Here is a 12,820-nt window from a genome sequence, read left to right as displayed (position 1 = left end):
GTCTCAGGGGGAGGGGGGTCACAGAGATAGGGAGAGTCAAGGCCAGAATTAGAGGCTGTCTCAGCGGGAGGGAGGTGTGAGACTGAGGGAGGTCACAGATAGGGAGGGTCAAGGCCAGAATTAGAGGCTGTCTCAGGGGGCGGGGGGGTCACAGAGATAGGGAGGGTCAAGGCCAGAGTTAGAGGCTGTCTCAGGGGGAGGGAGGGAGATCATCGGGAGGGTCAAGGTCAGAGTTAGAGGCTGTCTCAGGGGGAGTGAGGGTGGTCACAGAGATAGGGAGGGTCAATGCCAGAGTTAGAGGCTATCTCAGGGGGAGGGAGGTCACAGAGATAGGGAGGGTCAAGGTCAGAGTTAGAGGCTGTCTCAGGGGGAGGGAGGTCATAGAGATAGGGAGGGTCAATGCCAGAGTTAGAGGCTGTCTCAGGGGGAGGGAGGTCACAGAGATAGGGAGGGTCAAGTTCAGGGGGAGTGGGTTCACAGAGATAGGGAGGGTCAAGGCCAGAGTTAGAGGCTGTCTCAGGGGGAGGGGGGGGTCACAGAGATAGGGAGGGTCAAGGCCAGAGTTAGAGGCTGTCTCAGGGGGAGGGAGGCCACAGATAGGGAGGGTCAAGGCCAGAGTTAGAGGCTGTCTCAGGGGGAGGGAGGTCACAGAGATAGGGAGGGTCAAGGCCAGAGTTAGAGGCTGTCTCAGGGGGAGGGAGGTCACAGAGATAGGGAGGGTCAAGGCCAGAATTAGAGGCTGTCTCAGGGGGAGGGAGGTCACAGAGATAGGGAGGGTCAAGGCCAAAATTAGAGGCTGTCTCAGGGGGAGGGAGGTCACAGAGATAGGGAGGGTCAAGGTCAGAATTAGAGGCTGTCTCAGGGGGAGGGAGGTCACAGAGATAGGGAGGGTCAAGGCCAGAATTAGAGGCTGTCTCAGGGGGAGGGAGGTCACAGAGATAGGGAGGGTCAAGGTCAGAATTAGAGGCTGTCTCAGGGGGAGGGAGGTCACAGAGATAGGGAGGGTCAAGGCCAGAATTAGAGGCTGTCTCAGGGGGAGGGGGGTCACAGAGATAGGGACGGTCAAGGCCAGAGTTAGAGGCTGTCTCAGGGGGAGGGGGGTCACAGAGATAGGGAGGGTCAAGGCCAAAATTAGAGGCTGTCTCAGGGGGAGGGCGGTCACAGAGATAGGGAAGGTCAAGGCCACAATTAGAGGCTGTCTCAGGCGGAGGGGGGTCACAGAGATAGCGAGGGTCAAGGCCAGAGTTAGAGGCTGTCTCAGGGGGAGGGAGGTCACAGAGATAGGGAGGGTCAAGGCCAGAATTAGAGGCTGTCTCAGGGGGAGGGAGGTGTGAGACTGAGGGAGGTCACAGAGATAGGGAGGGTCAAGGCCAGAATTAGAGGCTGTCTCAGGGGGAGGGGGGGTCACAGAGATAGGGAGGGTCAAGGCCAGAGTTAGAGGCTGTCTCAGGGGGAGGGAGGTCACAGAGATAGGGAGGGTCAAGGCCAGAATTAGAGGCTGTCTCAGGGGGAGGGAGGTCACAGAGATAGGAAGGGTCAAGGCCAAAATTAGAGGCTGTCTCAGGGGGAGGGAGGTCACAGAGATAGGGAGGGTCAAGGTCAGAATTAGAGGCTGTCTCAGGGGGAAGGAGGTCACAGAGATAGGGAAGGTCAAGGCCACAATTAGAGGCTGTCTCAGGCGGAGGGGGGTCACAGAGATAGGGAGGGTCAAGGCCAGAATTAGAGGCTGTCTCAGGGGGAGGGAGGTGTGAGACTGAGGGAGGTCACAGAGATAGGGAGGGTCAAGGCCAGAATTAGAGGCTGTCTCAGGGGGAGGGAGGTCACAGAGATAGGGAGGGTCAAGGCCAGAGTTAGAGGCTGTTTCAGGGGGAGGGAGGTCACAGAGATAGGGAGGGTCAAGGCCAGAATTAGAGGCTGTCTCAGGGGGAGGGAGGTCACAGAGATAAGGAGGGTCAAGGCCAGAGTTAGAGGCTGTCTCAGGGGGAGGGGGGTCACAGAGATAGGGAGGGTCAAGGCCAGAGTTAGAGGCTGTCTCGGGGTGAGGGGTGTGAGACTGAGGGAGATCACAGCTTTAGGGAGGGTCAAGGCCAGAATTAGAGGCTATCTCAGGGGGAGGGGGGTGTGAGACTGAGGGAGATCACAGAGATAGGGAGGGTCAAGGCCAGAGTTAGAGGCTGTCTCAGGGGGAGGGAGGTCACAGAGATAGGGAGGGTCAAGGCCAGAGTTAGAGGCTGTCTGAGGGGGAGGGAGGTCACAGAGATAGGGAGGGTCAAGGCCAGAATTAGAGGCTGTCTCAGGGGGAGGGAGGTCACAGAGATAGGGAGGGTCAAGGCCAGAGTTAGAGGCTATCTCAGGGGGAGGGGGGTGTGAGACTGAGGGAGATCACAGAGATAGGGAGGGTCAAGGCCAGAATTAGAGGCTGTCTCAGGGGGAGGGAGGGAGGTGTGAGACTGAGGGAGATCACAGAGATGGGGAGGGTCAAGGCTAGAATTAGAGGCTGTCTGAGGGGGAGGGAGGTGTGAGACTGAGGGAGATCACAGAGATAGGGAGGGGTGAGGCCGTGGAGGGATTTGTAAACAAGGAGGATAATATTGAAATCGAGGCGTTGCTGAACCGGGAGCCAATGTCGGTCAGTGAGCACTGGGGTGGTGGGTGATCCTTACCAATAGATCCATTACATACCCTCAAAGCCTCCCTGATATAGTGCAACATCCCCATTGACACCTGGCCAAAGACCGCCCTAAGTGGAGGAAGTGCATCCGGGAGGGCGCTGAGCACCTCGAGTCTCGTCGCTGAGAGCAGGCAGCGGAAGGAGAGTGCGGCAAACCAGTGCCACCCTCCCCTTCCCTCAACCACTGTCTGTCCCACCTGTGACAGGGACTGTGGTTCACATATTGGACAGTTCAGTCACCTAAAGACTCATTTTTAGAGTGGAAGCAAGTCTTCCTGGATTGTGAGGGACTGCCTGTTATGATGATGATGCTCCTTCAGGATCTGCCCTTTGCCAACACTGTCCAGTTGTGACCAACCATTAGCTGTGTCACTGCCTGAGCCGCGGACACTTGCAGCATCTTGTGTTTGTGTGGCCACAAACACTTTCCCATCAGCACCGCGCGCCCTGCATTGTTCGCCCATTGATTGATTGGTGCCAGAGCCCCGCCCCCTGTCGCTGATTGGTGCGGAGCAGCGCGCGCTGGGTGGGCTGGTGCCCCGCGCCGCCTCGCCATTGGCTGCGGGCTGAGTGCGTCGCGCGTGGGCGGTTGGCGGTTTGTTGCCGGGCTCCGCTCGTGGCCTTTGAGCTCGGGGCCCGGGTGAGGTGGGGCGGAGTTGGGGGTGAGGTGGGGCGGAGTTGGGGGGTGAGGTGGGGGAGGAGTTGGGGGGTGAGGTGGGGGCGGAGTGGGGGGGTGAGGTGGGGCCCGGGTGAGGTGGGGCGGAGTTGGGGGGTGAGGTGGGGGCGGAGTTGGGGGGTGAGGTGGGGGAGGAGTTGGGGGGTGAGGTGGGGAGGAGTTGGGGGGTGAGGTGGGGCGGAGTTGGGGGGTGAGGTGGGGCGGAGTTGGGGGGTGAGGTGGGGCGGAGTTGGGGGGTGAGGTGGGGGAGGAGTTGGGGGGTGAGGTGGGGCGGAGTTGGGGGGTGAGGTGGGGCGGAGTTGGGGGTGAGGTGGGGCCGGGGTGAGGTGGGGCGGAGTTGGGGGGTGAGGTGGGGCGGAGTTGGGGGTGAGGTGGGGCGGAGTTGTGTGCAGGCTCGGGGCCCGGGTGAGGTGGGGAGGAGTTGGGGGTGAGGTGGGGCGGAGTGGGGGGGTGAGGTGGGGCGGAGTGGGGGGGTGAGGTGGGGCGGAGTTGGGGGTGAGGTGGGGCGGAGTTGTGTGCAGGCTCGGGGCCCGGGTGAGGTGGGGCGGAGTTGTGTGCAGGCGTGGGGCCAGCCTATTGAGAGATTGCCCGCGGACGGACGACATTTCACAGCTGCCGCGGGGGATGGAGGAGTGGCCCGGGCAGCGGGCCCAGCCTCCCTGTCGACTCACATACTCACAGACACGGGCGGGCGGGCAGCGAGATTTGGCCCCCGAGTCGGTGGCAGCTATGGGACACCTCCAGGCGGGGACGGGCCTTGGTTACTGTCGGGGGTTGCGGGAAGTTCGGCCGCCATCTTTGGGTAGCACGGTTCGCGCGCCGCGGGGAGCGACAGGGGCGGGGCTTCCTCGACGTCACATGCTTTCTGTTGTCCCGCTGCAGGGCAGGGAGCATGCGCGGCCGCCATCTTACTGCAGGGAGGCCATCAGGTGCAGGATGGGGACCAGTGACATGAATACATGAGAACATCATAAATAGGAGGTGAGTCGGCCATTTGGTCCCTCGAGCCTGCCACCATTCAATAAGATGATGGCTGCAGCATCTGGGGTGGTTCTCCTTGGAGCAGTGAAGGTGCAGGGCAGGTTTAACAGGTGCTTACAGTCAGGAAGGCTTTAGATTGAGTCAGGGAACAGAGTGGTTCTGCTCACACAATCAGAGAATGGTTACAGCACGGAAGGCCATTCGGCCCGTCGAGCCCTTGCCTGCTCCCAGCGAGTCCCACTGCCCCGCCCTTTCCCCCGGCCCTGCAAATGTTTTCTTTCAGATACTTATCCAACTCCCTTTTGAAAGCTGTGATTGAGTCTGCCTCCACCTCCCTTTCAGGCCGTGCATTCCAGATCCTAACCACCCGCTGCGTAAAATAGATTTTTCTCACATCGCCTTTGGTTCTTTTGCCAATCACCTTAAATCCATCTCCTCTAGTTCTCGACCCTTCCCCCAATGGGAACAGTATCTCTCTATCTACTCTGTCCAGACCCCTCATGATTTTGAACACCTCGATCAGTTCTCCTCTCAACCTTCTCTGTTCCAAGGAGAACCACCCCAGCTTCTCCAGTCAATCCACGGAACTGAAGTCCCTCATCTCGTCAATCATTCTTGTCAATCTTTTCTGCACCCTCTCTCAGGCATCACATCCTAATGTCAATGCCCAGAATTGGACACAATACTCCAGTTGAGGTTGAACCAGTGTTTTACAAAGGTTCATCATAACTTCCTTGCTTTTGTACTCTGTGATACCCAGGATCCTGTAAGTTTTTTAACTGCTTTACCAACCTGTCCTGCCACCTTCAGTGATTTGTGTACATATACCCGCAGGTCTCACTGTTCATGCACCCCCTTTAGGATTGTACCCTTTAGTTTAATTTGTCTCTCCTCGTTCATTTAATCATGCTTCTCTAATTTTATTTCTTAACTCAGGTTCACGGCCTCATTTTATTTCTTCCTCTGAGCCCCTCAACTTCATCTGGCAGCGTAATGTTGGCGAGTGGTGATTGATTGCCCTGGGAACCAACAGGAAGAGAGCTCAGAGGCCGGAGGGCCCAGGGAGCAGCGTGTTCTGCAACCAATCGAGGTGCTTGAGGGGTGGATCCTGAGTCGGCCAGTCAGGTGAGTCTGTGTGAACCCATTAAACAGTTTATTTTTTTAAAGTTAAATCGAGATTTCTTTTATCAACTAAACAGTTTAACATCTGTCAGTATTTTATTTCCATGGAGTTCCGATTATGAGTTTTAGACACTTCAGTGCCAAGTGGTCCAGGTGTTCAAAGGTCATTCATTTCCCTCTTTCCATGTCGCTGTTAGTAAAAGGGACAGAGATTGATTTCCCCCTCATAGAAACAAAGAAAATAGGTGCAGGAGTAGGCCATTCGGCCCTTCTAGCCTATACCACCGTTCGATAAGATCATGGCTGATCTGCTTTCTCTCCATACCCCTTGATCCCTTTAGCCGTAAGGGCCATATCTAACTCCCTCTTGAATATATCCAATTAACTGACATCAACAACTCTCTTCGGCAGGGAATTCCACAGGTTAACAACTCTGAGTGAAGAAGTTTCTCCTCATCTCAGTCCTAAATGGCCAACCCCTTATCCTAAGACTGTGTCCCCTGGTTCTGGACTTCCCTAACATCGGGAACAATCTACCCGCATCTGACCTGTCCAGTCCTGTCAGAATCTTGTATGTTTCATAGAAACATAGAAAATAGGTGCAGGAGTAGGCCATTCGGCCCTTCGAGCCTGCACCGCCATTCAATGAGTTCATGGCTGAACATGCAACTTCAGTATCCCATTCCTGCTTTCTCGCCATACCCCTTGATCCCCCTAGTAGTAAGGACTACATCTAACTCCTTTTTGAATATATTTAGTGAATTGGCCTCAACAACTTTCTGTGGTAGAGAATTCCACAGGTTCACCACTCTCTGGGTGAAGAAGTTTCTCCTCATCTCGGTCCTAAATGGCTTACCCCTTATCCTTAGACTGTGAACCCTGGTTCTTGACTTCCCCAACATCGGGAACATTCTTCCTGCATCTAACCTGTCTAAACCCGTCAGAATTTTAAACGTTTCTATGAGATTCCCTCTCATTCTTCTGAACTCCAGTGAATATAAGCCCAGTTGATCCAGTCTTTCTTGATATGTCAATCCCGCCATCCCGGGAATCAGTCTGGTGAACCTTCGCTGCACTCCCTCAAAAGCAAGAATGTCCTTCCTCAGGTTAGGAGACCAAAACTGTACACAATACTCCAGGTGTGGCCTCACCAAGGCCCTGTACAACTGTAGTAACACCTCCCTGCCCCTGTACTCAAATCCCCTCGCTATGAAGGCCAACATTCCATTTATCTTCTTAACCGCCTGCTATACCTGCATGCCAACCTTCAATAACTGATGTACCATGACACCCAGGTCTCGTTGCGCCTCCCCTTTTCCTAATCTGTCACCATTCAGATAATAGTCTGTCTCTGTTTTTACCACCAAAGTGGATAACCTCACATTTATCCACATTATACTTCATCTGCCATGCATTTGCCCACTCACCTAACCTATCCAAGTCACTCTGCAGCCTCTTAGCATTCTCCTCGCAGCTCACACTGCCACCCAACTTAGTGTCATCCACAAATTTGGAGATACTACATTTAATCCCCCTCGTCTAAATCATTAATGTACAATGTAAACAGCTGGGGCCCCAGCACAGAACCTTGCGGTATCCCACTAGTCACTGCCTGCCATTCTGAAAAGTACCCATTTACTCCTACTCTTTGCTTCCTGTCTGCCAATCAGTTCTCAATCCATGTCAGCACACTACCCCCAATCCCATGTGCTTTAACTTTGCACATTAATCTCTTGTGTGGGACCTTGTCGAAAGCCTTCTGAAAGTCCAAATACATCACATCAACTGGTTCCCCCTTGTCCACTCGACTGGAAACATCCTCAAAAAAATTCCAGACGATTTGTCAAGCATGATTTCCCTTTCACAAATCCATGCTGACTTGGACCTATCATGTCATCTCTTTCCAAATGCGCTGCTATGACATCCTTAATAATTGATTCCATCATTTTACCCACTACTGATATCAGGCTGATCGGTCTATAATTCCCTGTTTTCTCTCTCCTTTTTTAAAAAGTGGGGTTACATTGGCTACCCTCCACTCCATAGAAACTGATCCAGAGTCTATGGAATGTTGGAAAATGACTGTCAATGCATCCGCTATTTCCAAGGCCACTTCATTAAGTACTCTGGGATGCAGTCCATCAGGCCCTGGGGATTTATTGGCCTTCAATCCCATCAATTTTCCCAACACAATTTCCCGACTAATAAGGATTTCTCTCAGTTCCTCCTTCTTACTAGACCCTCTGACCCCTTTTATATCCGGACGTTTGTTTTGTGTCCTCCTTAGTGAATACCGAACCAAAGTACTTGTTCAATTGCAGAATTGTAGGAATCGCAGGATAGCTCAGATGAATACGTGGCTTGAGCAGTGGTGCAGCAGGGAGGGATTCAAATTCCTGGGGCATTGGAACCGGTTCTGGGGGAGGTGGGACCAGTACAAACCGGACGGTCTGCACCTAGGCAGGATCGGAACCAATGGCCTTGGAGGAGTGTTTGCTAGTGCTGTTGGGGAGGAGTTAAACTAATATGGCAGGGGGATGGGAACCAATGCAGGGAGACAGAGGGAAACAAAATTGAGACAGAAGCAAAAGACAGAAAGGAGATGAGTAAAAGTGGAGGGCAGAGAAACCCAAGACAAAAAACAAAAAGGGCCACTGTACAGCAAAATTCTAAAGGGTCTAAGTGCGTTAAAAAGGCAAGCCTGAAGGCTCTGTGCCTCAATGCGAGGAGTATTCGGAATAAGGTTGACGAATTAACTGTGCAGATAGCAGTTAACGAATATGATGTAATTGGCATCACGGAGACATGGCTCCAGGGTGACCAAGACCGGGAACTCAACATCCAGGGGTATTCAACATTTAGAAAGGATAGACAGAAAGGAAAAGGAGGTGGGGTGGCGTTGCTGGTTAAAGAGGAGATTAATACAATTGTAAGGAAAGACATTAGCTTGGATGATGTGGAATCGGTATGGGTGGAGCTACGGAATACCAAAGGGCAGAAAACGTTGGTGGGAATTGTGAACAGACCTCCAAACAGTAGTAGTGATGTTGGGGAGGGCATCAAACAGGAAATTAGGGGTGCATGCAATAAAGGTGCAGCAGTTATCATGGGTGACTTTAATATGCACATAGATTGGGCTAACCAAACTGGAAGCAATACGGTGGAGGAGGATTTCCTGGAGTGCATAAGGGATGGTTTTCTAGACCAATTTGTCGAGGAACCAACTAGGGGGGAAGCCATCTTAGACTGGGTGTTGTGTAATGAGAGAGGATTAATTAGCAATCTCGTTGTGTGAGGCCCCTTGGGTAAGAGTGACCATAATATGGTGGAATTCTGCATTGGGATGGAAAATGAAAGTTAATTCAGAGACCATGGTCCAGAACTTAAAGAAGGGTAACTTTGAAGGTATGAGGCGTGAATTGGCTAGGATAGATTGGCGAATGATACTGAAGGGGTTGACAGTGGTTGGGCAATGGCAGACATTTAGAGACCGCATGGATGAACTACAACAATTGTACATCCCTGTCTGGCATAAAAATAAAAAAGGGAAGGTGGCTCAACCGTGGTTATCAAGGGGAATCAGGGATAGTATTAAAGCCAAGGAAGTGGCATACAAATTGGCCAGAAATAGCAGCGAACCTGGGCACTGGGAGAAATTTAGAACTCAGCAGAGGAGGACAAAGGGTTTGATTCGGGCAGGGAAAATAGAGTACGAGAGGAAGTTTGCAGGGAACATTAAGACGGACTGCAAAAGCTTCTATAGATATGTAAAGAGAAAAAGGTTAGTAAAGACAAACGTAGGTCCCCTGCAGTCAGAATCAGGGGAAGTCATAACTGGTCCCTTGCATTTGTCTTTACTAATCTTTTTCTCTTCATATATCTATAGAAGCTTTTGCAGTCAGTTTTTATGTTCCCGGCAAGCTTCTTCTCATACTCTAATTCTATACGATCCCCTCTCATCCTTCTAAACGCCAATGTATAAAGGCCCAGTTTATCCAGTCTCTCCTCGTATGTCATCCGGCCATCCCGGGAATCAGTCTGGTGAACCTTCGCTGCACTCCCTCAATAGCAAGAATGTCCTTCCTCAGATTAGGAGACCAAAACTGAACACAATATTCCGGGTGAGGCCTCACCAAGGCCCTGTACAACTGCAGTAAGACCTCCCTGCTCCTATACTCAAATCCCCTCGCTATGAAGGCCAACATACCATTTGCCTTCTTCACCGCCTGCTGCACCTGTATGCCAACTTTCAATGACTGATGTACCATGACACCCAGGTCTCGTTGCACCTCCCCTTTTCCTAATCTGCCACCATTCAGATAATATTCTGTCTCCACGTTTTTGCCGCCAAAGTGGATAACCTCACATTTATCCACATTAAACTGCATCTGCCATGCATTTGCCCACTCACCTAACCTGTCTAAATCACCCTGCAGCCTCTTGGCGTCCTCCTCACAGCTCACACCGCCACCCAGTTTAGTGTCATCTGCAAACTTGGAGATACTACACTCAATTCCTTCATCCAAATCATTGATGTGTTTGTAAAGAGCTGGGTTCCCAGCACTGATCCCTGCGGCACTCCACTAGTCACTGCTTGCCATTCTGAAAAGAACCCGTTTATCCCAACTCTCTGCTTCCTGTCTGCCAACCAATTCTCTATCCACGTCAGTATATTACCCCCTATACCATGTGCTTTGATTTTGCACACCAATCTCTTGTGTGGGACCTTGTCAAAAGCCTTTTGTAAGTCCAAATACACCACATCCACTGGTTCTCCCTTGTCCACTCTGCTAGTTACATCCTCAAAAAATTCCAGAAGGTTTGTCAAGCATGATTTCCTCTTCATAAACCCATGCTGACTTGGACCGATCCTGTCACTGCTTTCCAAATGTGCTGCTATTTCATCCTTAATAAATGATTCCAACATTTTCCCCACTACTGATGTCAGGCTAACTGGTCTATAATTACCCGCTTTCTCTCTTCCTCCCTTTTTAAAAAGTGGTGTTACATTAGCTACCCTCCAGTCCATAGGAACTGATCTAGAGTCGATAGAATGTTGGAAAATGATCACCAATGCATCCACTATTTCTAGGGCCACTTCCTTAAGTACTCTGGGATGCAGACTATCAGGTCCCGAGGATTTATCGGCCTTCAATCCCATCAATTTCCTGCCTGATGAGGATATCCTTCAGTTCCTCCTTCTCACTAGACCCTCGGTCCCCTAGTACTTTCAGAAGGTTATTTGTGTCTTCCTTCGTGAAGACAGAACCGAAGTATTTGTTCAATTGGTCTGCCATTTCTTTGTTCCCCATTATAAATTCACCTGAATCTGACTGCAAGGGACCTATGTTTGTCTTCACTAATCTTTTTCTCTTCACATATCTATAGAAGCTTTTGCAGTCAGTTTTTATGTTCCCGGCAAGCTTCTTCTCATACTCTATTTTCCCCCTCTTAATTAAACCCTTTGTCCTCCTCTGCTGAATTCTAAATTTCTCCCAGTCCTCAGGTTTGCTGCTTTTTCTGGCAAATTTATATGCCTCTTCCTTGGATTTAACACTATCCTTAATTTCCCTTGTTAGCCACGGTTGAGCCACCTTCCCCGTTTTATTTTTGCTCCAGACAGGGATGTACAATTGACCCATTATGCGTTTGTAGTAGTTAAAGTAACATCCTTCCTGTTGGTAGTGAGTCACGTTCTCTGCTGGGCGAGATGGCTGGTAGCATCAGCCTTTAAAATTCTCATCCGTTTGTTCAAATCCCTCAAGCCTCATCCCTCCCTATCTCTGTAACCTCCTCCAGCCCACCAACCCTCTTAATAGTTTGTTTTCTTTGGAACAGAGGAGGCTGAGGGGAGACCTTAATGAGGTGTATAAGATTATGAGGGGCCGAGATAGAGTGGATAGGAAGCACCCAGCAACCAGGAGAACTTTTTAACCAGTACGTAGCAAGCCCAACAAATGGGCAAGTTCTGGACTTAGTATTAGGGACTGAAGCTGGGTAGGTGGAAGGGGTATCAGTGCTTTTTTGATGCTTTAATTCAGTTCGATTTAGGATAGTTGTGGAAAAGGACAAAGATAGACCAGGCATAAAAGTTCTCAATTGGTGAACAGCCAATTTTACTAAGCTGAGATGTGATTTTGCCAAAGTGGACTGGAAACAGCTCCTTGAAATGGTGAGAGATTGGGAAATGTTGGTGTTCAGAGGGACCTTGGTGTCCTTGTACACCAATCACAAAGTTAATATGCAGGCAAAGCAAGTAATTAAGAAAACAAATGGTATGTTGGCCTTTATTACAAGAGGATTTAAGGATAAGAGTAAAGATGTCTTACTGCAATTATATAGGGCCCTGGTGAGACTGCAGCTGAGTATTGTGCACAGTACTCTTGGCTGCTTACCTAAGGAAGGATGTACTTGTAATTGAGGATGACAAGGAAGGTTCACCAGACTGAATTCCTGGGATGGGGGGATTGTCCAATGACGAGAGATTGAGCAGACTAGGCCTATATTCTTTAGAATTTCGAAGAATGAGGTGATCTCATTGAAACATACAAAATTCTTAGAGCTTGACAGGGTAGATGCAGGGAGGGTGTTTCCTCTGGCTGGGGAGTCTAGAACCAGGGGTCCCAGTCTCAGAATAAGGATTTGGCCATTTAGGACTGAGATGAGGGGAAACTTCTTCACTCAGGGTGGTGAATCTTTGGAATTCTCTATCCCAGAGGGCTGTGGAGACTCAGTCTTTAAGAATATTCAAAACAGAGATCGCTAGATTTTTGGATATTAAGGGAATCAAGGGATATGGGAACAGTGCAGGAAAGTGGAGTTGAGGTCGAAGATCTCATTGACTGGCGGAGCAGGCTCGAGGGGCCAAATGGCCGACTCCTGCTCCTAATTCTTGTGTTGAAGGTAAATCAGTCTCAGAGCAGTGGGGGGCATTCAAGGAGGAGATAATGAGGGATCAGAGGAAGTATGTTACCGTAAAGAAAAAGGGTGGGACTAATAAATCTCGAGCCCCCTGGATGTCAACATGAAATAGGAGCAGGAGTAGGCCATAAGGCCCCTCGAGCCTGCTCCACCATTCAATAAGATCATGGCTGATCATCGGCCTCAACTCCACTTTCCTGCATTATCCCCATATCCCTTGATTCACCGAGAGTCCAACAATCTACCTGTCTCCGCCTTGAATAGACTGAGCATCCACAGCCCTCTGGGGCAGAGAATTCCAACATTCACAACCCTCTGAGTGAAGAAATTCCTCATCTCTGCCTTAAATGGCCTACGCCTTATCCTGAGACAGTGCCCTCTAGTTCTAGACATTCTAGCCAGGGGAATCAACCTCTCAGTATCTAACCTGTCAGTCCCCTTCATGTATG

At 50.7% G+C, this 12,820-nt stretch overlaps 1 protein-coding gene across 1 annotated transcript in view; it reads left to right on the top strand.

The window, feature by feature from the left end:
* The first annotated feature begins 4,232 nt into the window (after positions 1-4,232).
* LOC139256576 (zinc finger protein 664-like) overlaps positions 4,233-12,820 on the top strand; it is a 63,315-nt gene continuing 54,727 nt past the window's right edge. The window contains exons 1-2 of the mRNA XM_070874242.1: positions 4,233-4,328; positions 5,265-5,453. The gene's annotated coding sequence lies outside the window, so the exon portion shown is untranslated. The remainder of the gene's footprint in view (positions 4,329-5,264; positions 5,454-12,820) is intronic.

Source organism: Pristiophorus japonicus, unplaced genomic scaffold, assembly GCF_044704955.1.
Source record: "Pristiophorus japonicus isolate sPriJap1 unplaced genomic scaffold, sPriJap1.hap1 HAP1_SCAFFOLD_734, whole genome shotgun sequence".
Lineage (NCBI taxonomy): Eukaryota > Metazoa > Chordata > Chondrichthyes > Pristiophoridae > Pristiophorus > Pristiophorus japonicus.
The sequence above is the reverse complement of the archived record's forward strand: the minus strand, read 5'-3'. Positions and strand labels throughout refer to the sequence as shown.